Genomic DNA, 6338 nt, shown 5'->3' on the forward strand with positions numbered 1-6338 from the left:
GCCATGCAACATCCGGCCAGGAGGTCAGGGCATGTCAGGGCATGGAGCAGCCAGCCTGGTGCCACTATGCCACCTGGCTGGCCCCCTCAGCTTTTCTACTTGCTCTGTCTTCCTAATAAACAGGCAAAAACAGATTGCCAGATATTTGAAAAGGGAAGAATCAAATAATCTAAGAATAATCAAAGAATAGTGGAAATACTTCCTCGTGGCTGATGTGTGTGTATCTTTACTTTGAAAGGGACTGTGAAGTGTCTACCCCATACCTGTAAGAGAAAGAAGAGACTAAAATATTTTGAAATTTCAGTACAAGGACAGATTCCAAAAACTCCCCTAGAGAAAGAGGAACAGTCCTCTACAAACAAGAGAATCATGCCATCATTTCTCTTCAAAAACAAAATCTTAGGTAATTGTTTTTAAAATTCCAGAAGGGACTGGCTTTCAATCTAGAACTCCATGCCCAACTGAACTGTCAATCAAATGTAAGGCAACTCCCCAGGAAGACAGCTGGCTGTGCACACATTTCTGCTCCAGTAAAACAAGGCGATGGACAAGGAAGATGACACTGGGGATCCCTGATAAGGGTGGATCCCACCCACATGACAGCTCTATTGCAGCCTGCAGAGCAAGAAGCCAGAGGAGAGCAGAGAGGCGGAGCCCTAGTGAGGAGACACCGAGGGGGCAGCAGAGGTGTACTTGGAAGAACATCAGATGTCCATGACACCGCAAAGCCTCTGCAAAGAAAAAGAGAGAAGGGACAGAGGCTACGGGGAGAGTAAAAGGTGAATGAAGCAAGAAGAAAGGCAATTCAACAGAGCCAGCACACTTCGTTACCCCGGGGGGCTGGTGTCCAGGGCAGGCTGCGAGAGTGGTGCTCCTGGAGCCGTGTGGTGCAGAGCCCAAGCAGATAACAACTCCAGGAAACCCAAAGAGCCGGGGACGAACACAGTCACAGTCCGCTGTGAGCCTCTGCAGAGAACAACATTTCACGTTCACGAAGCATAAGAACTTTCTACTGATCTTCAGCCTTTAGAATCCACCTCTTGACCACGCTTAGAAAACTTACCTGCAGTTAGAGGAAAAGAAGCAAATAAATGTTGTTAACTTTGACAATTTAAAGGTCACAGTAACAGAGGACAGAAGTTAGGAAGCGGAAGGAGGGGAAGGCTGACAAAGAACAGGGCTCTGAGACCCTCTTCCTACAAAGTAGGCAGATAAGAAATGCCCGTAACTGATAAAACAGGAAACCAGCGAAGACATACATTACTCAGGGTCACAAAGACAGTGCTGTACCTACCGTGAGGGCACGGCCGTCACCACAGAAAGCCACTCACAGTGTTGAAAAGGACAAGTCAACAAGGAATTGCACGTGTCAGATATTAAAATATTAAGGTAAGATTCCAGGTGGTTCCCTTGGCAACAGACTAAATATGGGAGGAGTTGGGTATTTTTTTTTTGTTATGAGTCTTTCTTTACTATTTAATCTACCAAACCACGTACAGATATTATTTTGAGATGGTTAAGTAATGCATACATTTTTAAATGCATAAGACTTTTATTGTGGATCCACATTAATTTTCACAGTAGAAGTAAGTCAGCTTGTTGCTTTAAGTGGGAAGCCACTTTTAATCCCTTTTGCAAAATCTAAATCATTTAAACAAATCAAAAATATGAAATAGAGCTTTTTTTCTTTTTTTGGTGCCTGTTGAAATTCATTCTCTCTCTCTACACACACACGCATACACCCACCCACATACAAATTTTTTTAATAAAAAAAAGATCAGTAGTCATTAGCCACATGAATTCAAAGAGGAAATGTAAAACTGACAGCTCTTATTACCACCCGAGGCAAAACGATACAGACCTACATTTGCAGATCTGCTTAACTTAACATATCAGATATTAGTGTCAAGTGGAAGTAAGAGCAGATAATGTTAGAGACTTGTTATTACATGACATTCAAAATCATATGCTATGTTCCGCAACACTCAAAGAAAGATAAAAATGAAAAATGAAGTTAATGAAAAGTTATTGCCCTACTGAAGACTGCAGAATCAGGCACTTTACATTAAAGCAAAATCTTTTTAGAAGCTTACAGAAAATAATAATTTAAGAGTGAATCACTCTAATGGAATTCTCTCAATCTCAGGTCCACAGCCTTCCCAGATGAATCAGAACTCTTCATTTTTATCATCACACATGATTTATAGATAGAAATTTCTAGAAAAGCTATCATGATGGCTGTCATAGAGGAATGTGGTACAGCCTATGAGTTGGACTCAGATTCCCATTTAAACATGACTGCCGGAACAAGGTGAGTGCTTGTTTCCCATTGTCTTCATCGCCGTGTGTAACTGGCCCAGGCCAGTGGGGCTCAACGTCTCATAACGTCTGCATGGCTCTGTGTAGGTCTCACTGCAGAAGCAAACTTTGATTTCTCCTTTAACAGCTGTGATTCACCGTTGTGATCCACAGTCTGCCCCCTCCATGGTGTCCATGTGTTAGTCTACTTAAAGATGGAATACATAACATTAAACCTCTAAGGATTTATTTTACCCCTCATTGAAACCTGAGCTTGAATCGTAAATCTGTGATATGGCATCCAACATGGTGTAGGATATTTGGTGCTCTTTGAGAGCTCCTCATATACAACACATGCACACAGAATGTCTGTATCTTTCTAGAACCTTCTACTTTGGACTTTTTAGTGGTCCCTTAATCGGTTTCTCTGTCAGTCTTGATATTGGTATCCAGCTTCTGAAAAGAAGTCCTTTTACTCTCAAAGCCTTAATTTTCAGAGACTGTTTCCCTCACTCACAGAATGAGTTTCGTGATCCCTGGCTGAGCATTCAACTTCTCTGCAGTCTCAGGCTTATCAGCTCAACTCCGTTTTATTCAGAATATGGTCAGATAATTCAGACTGATTTCTAGTCTTCTGCACGTATCCTCTATAGTGTCTCTTTTCTGAACTCTGAATTCATGTCTCAAGTATCTCAATTTTCGCCATTCTGTGACAACAAAACAATGCCACACTTTAAGGGCTCATATTTTGATGGATCTAGTCCCCTTCTTGCTCTGACTTCCTTCTTACCGGAGATTCACATCCCTAATTAGCCCACCTGACCATGATATTGGCAACTTCCGCTTGAACTCAAGGGGACAGCCTCGCATACACTGAACAGCAGTCCTTCGGCTGTGTCCTGGTCACAGCATCCCACTGCATCCTCTGATGCCCATGGCTTTCCCTTGGGCACAGATGCCCTCGCTAGTGGGTGGTTTCAGCTGCCATCACCACTGGAGCCTCAGAGAGTAGATGTTGAGAGTGGATGTTGAGTGTGGATGTGTGCTCCCCTCCTAGCCACTGCATCCCAGAATGCAACATCCCCTCTCTTTGAAGTGGGAGAGTACAGTGATGGACAGTGTTCCAAGGAGACTACCGGGGCTGTAGTGTGTAGGTGGGTGAGGGAGAAAGAACCAGAAATAGGAGGGTTAGCGTGTGAGCTAGGAGAAAGGTCATAGGGCTGGAATGACAGACTAAGGGGAACACAGACCAGGAGACACCGAGGAGGAGCTGTTGGCAGGTGGAACACGAATTTCCACTTCCAGGTGGAGACACTGTGATAGAGTCACAGACCCTCCCCTCCATGCACACACATCCTGTGACATCTTCCATCTCAAGGATAAGGTGGCACGACTCCACACGTGCATTCCCCCAGGCTGCTCTCCTACCTCCACTTAGACTCACATTCAGACCCGTCACAGGAATTTGCCACATTTTCTCTCGCTTCTCACCTTGTTTTGCTCCAGTTTCTCTGGACTTGACCACATCTTATTTTTGCTCAGCTTTATGGAGGTATAATTTATGGGCAATAAAACTCACTAATTTAAAACATAAAGTTTATGAGTTTTGGGAAATGGAAATAACCGTGTAGCCATCCCTCCATCATGATAGAGAATACCTCCACCACCCCAAACTCCCCTTGTCGCCCTCTGCACTCAGTCCTCCGGGCTCTGGCTCTCCACACATAGCTTTGTCTCCACTAGAATTTCAGAATATGCAGTCTTTCTGGCTTCCTTCATTTAACAGATGGCGTATTGTTGCATATATCAGCATTTTTTCCCCTCTCTTTATTGCTAAAAATATTCCATTATATGGATATACCAAAATTTCTTTATCTGTTCCCTAGTTGACAAACACTTGGTTTGTTGACAATTTTGGCTTTGTGGCCGAATGTTTTTACTTCTCTTGGGCAAATCCTAAGAACGGCATTTCTGCCTCATGTGGAAATATGTATTTCAATTACTACCAAACTGCCAAATCTTTTTCCCAAATGGCTGCACAATTTGCATCCCCACCAAGAATGTATGAGAGTTCCAGTTGCTCCACATCCTCGCCAACACTCGGTGTGGTCAGTCCTTTTTTTCTCATCATTCAAGAGGTTGTGTCGTAGTATCTTCACGGTTTTGATATGCATTTCTCTGACGTCCAGTGGTGCTAAGTATCTTTGCATGTGCTTCTATGATGTTGGTGGATTTCTGCTACATTGTTTACTCATGTTTTTATTGGTTTTTTGTTTTTGTTATTGAGTTGTAAGAGTTCTTTCATAATTCTAGATACAAGTGCTTTTTCAGATACATGTTTTGTACACATTTTCTCCTAGACTTTGAGATGCTTTTTTCATTTCTTAACTGTGTTTTTTGGAAAGTTTTTAATTTTGATAAAATGCTATTTATCATTTTTTCCTTTATAATTTTGTGTCTTATTCAAGAAGTCTTTGTCTAATCTTTGGCTAAAGTTTTTACGTGCTTTTCCTATTTTTTCTAGAAATTTACAGTTTTAGCTTTTTGTATTGGGTTCATGATTCATTTTCAGTATTTTGAGTTTACTTTTTCATAATATGAAGTAGGGCTCAAATATATAATATATATTATATATTATAATATATTAACTATAAATAATAATATTACATTTATATTATATGTGATGTATATGTACATATTGCTACATACTTGTCTAAAGATATCCAATTATTGCAGCACCATTTGTCCAAAAGATTATCCTTTTCTCGTTGAATTGACTCTGTACCTTTGCCAAAGATCAGTTGACCCTATATGTGTCAGTTTGTTCTGGACTATTCAGTTCCATTGATCTATATTTCTGTATGCTGTACAATACTGTCTTGAGTATGGTACCTTTATAATAAGTCTCGAAATCAGATAGTATCAAAGTCCTCCAAATTTTTTCTTCTTTTTTAAAATGGTTTGGTTAGTCTACGTCCTCTGCATTTCCATATAAATGTAAGATCAACTTTTTGATTTTTACCAAAAATAAACCCTTAGAATTTTGATTGATATTGCATTGAATCTATAGATCAATTGGGGAAGAAGTGACATCTTAATAATATTTAATCATCTTGATGATATTTTCTCCATTTACTTAGGTTTTCCTTAACTTCTCTCAACAATATTTTTTAGTTTTCAGTGTATGGGTCTTACATATATTTTGTTAAATTTACCATTTAGTATCTCATACTTTTTGATGCTATCATAAATGATATTTTTAAGTTCAATTTCTGATTGTTTATTGCTAATATACAGAAATATAACTTACTTTTGTATATTGACCTCATATGCTGCAGACTTTCTAAGTTTATTTATTATTCCTGATAGCTTTTTAATACATTCCTTAGGATTTTCTATATCAACTCTCACGTCATCTTCAGATAAAGACAGTCTTATTCCTGGCTCTCCAGTATGCATAACTTTTATTTCTTTTTCTTGCCCTATTGCTCAGGTTACATCTAACGTGATAATATAGAAGTGGTGAGAATGGACATCATAGTCTTTTTCTCATTCTTAGGCAGAAAGTATGATTAAGTATAATGTTAACTACAGTGTTCGTAGATGCCATTATCAGGTTTAGAAAGTTAGATCTATGCCTGGGATGTAGAAACTTCTTATCCTGAACAGGTGTTGAATTTTATCACATGCTTTTCTGAATCTTTTGAGATGTTCATGTGGTTTTTCTTTTGTAGTCTGTTAATATAGTCAGTCTCACTGATTTATTTTCAAGTGTTGAACCAACTTTGCATTCCTGTAATCCCAGTTGGTCATGATATGTTATCTTTTTTTTTTTTTAACCCAATCACTTTTGAACCTGCCTTGGCTAAGATCAACAAGGATGTACATGTTGCTAAATCCAGTGGACACTTTTCAGTACCCCTCTGATCTGACCTATCAGCAGCACACAGTTGAAACATCCTCCTTTGTTTAAGACCTTCTCCTCCTGGCAGGGTGATTTCATATTCTCCCCACTTCCTCCTACAGCTCTACCTGAGACA

Source organism: Equus przewalskii, chromosome 7, assembly GCF_037783145.1.
Source record: "Equus przewalskii isolate Varuska chromosome 7, EquPr2, whole genome shotgun sequence".
NCBI classification, from domain to species: domain Eukaryota; kingdom Metazoa; phylum Chordata; class Mammalia; order Perissodactyla; family Equidae; genus Equus; species Equus przewalskii.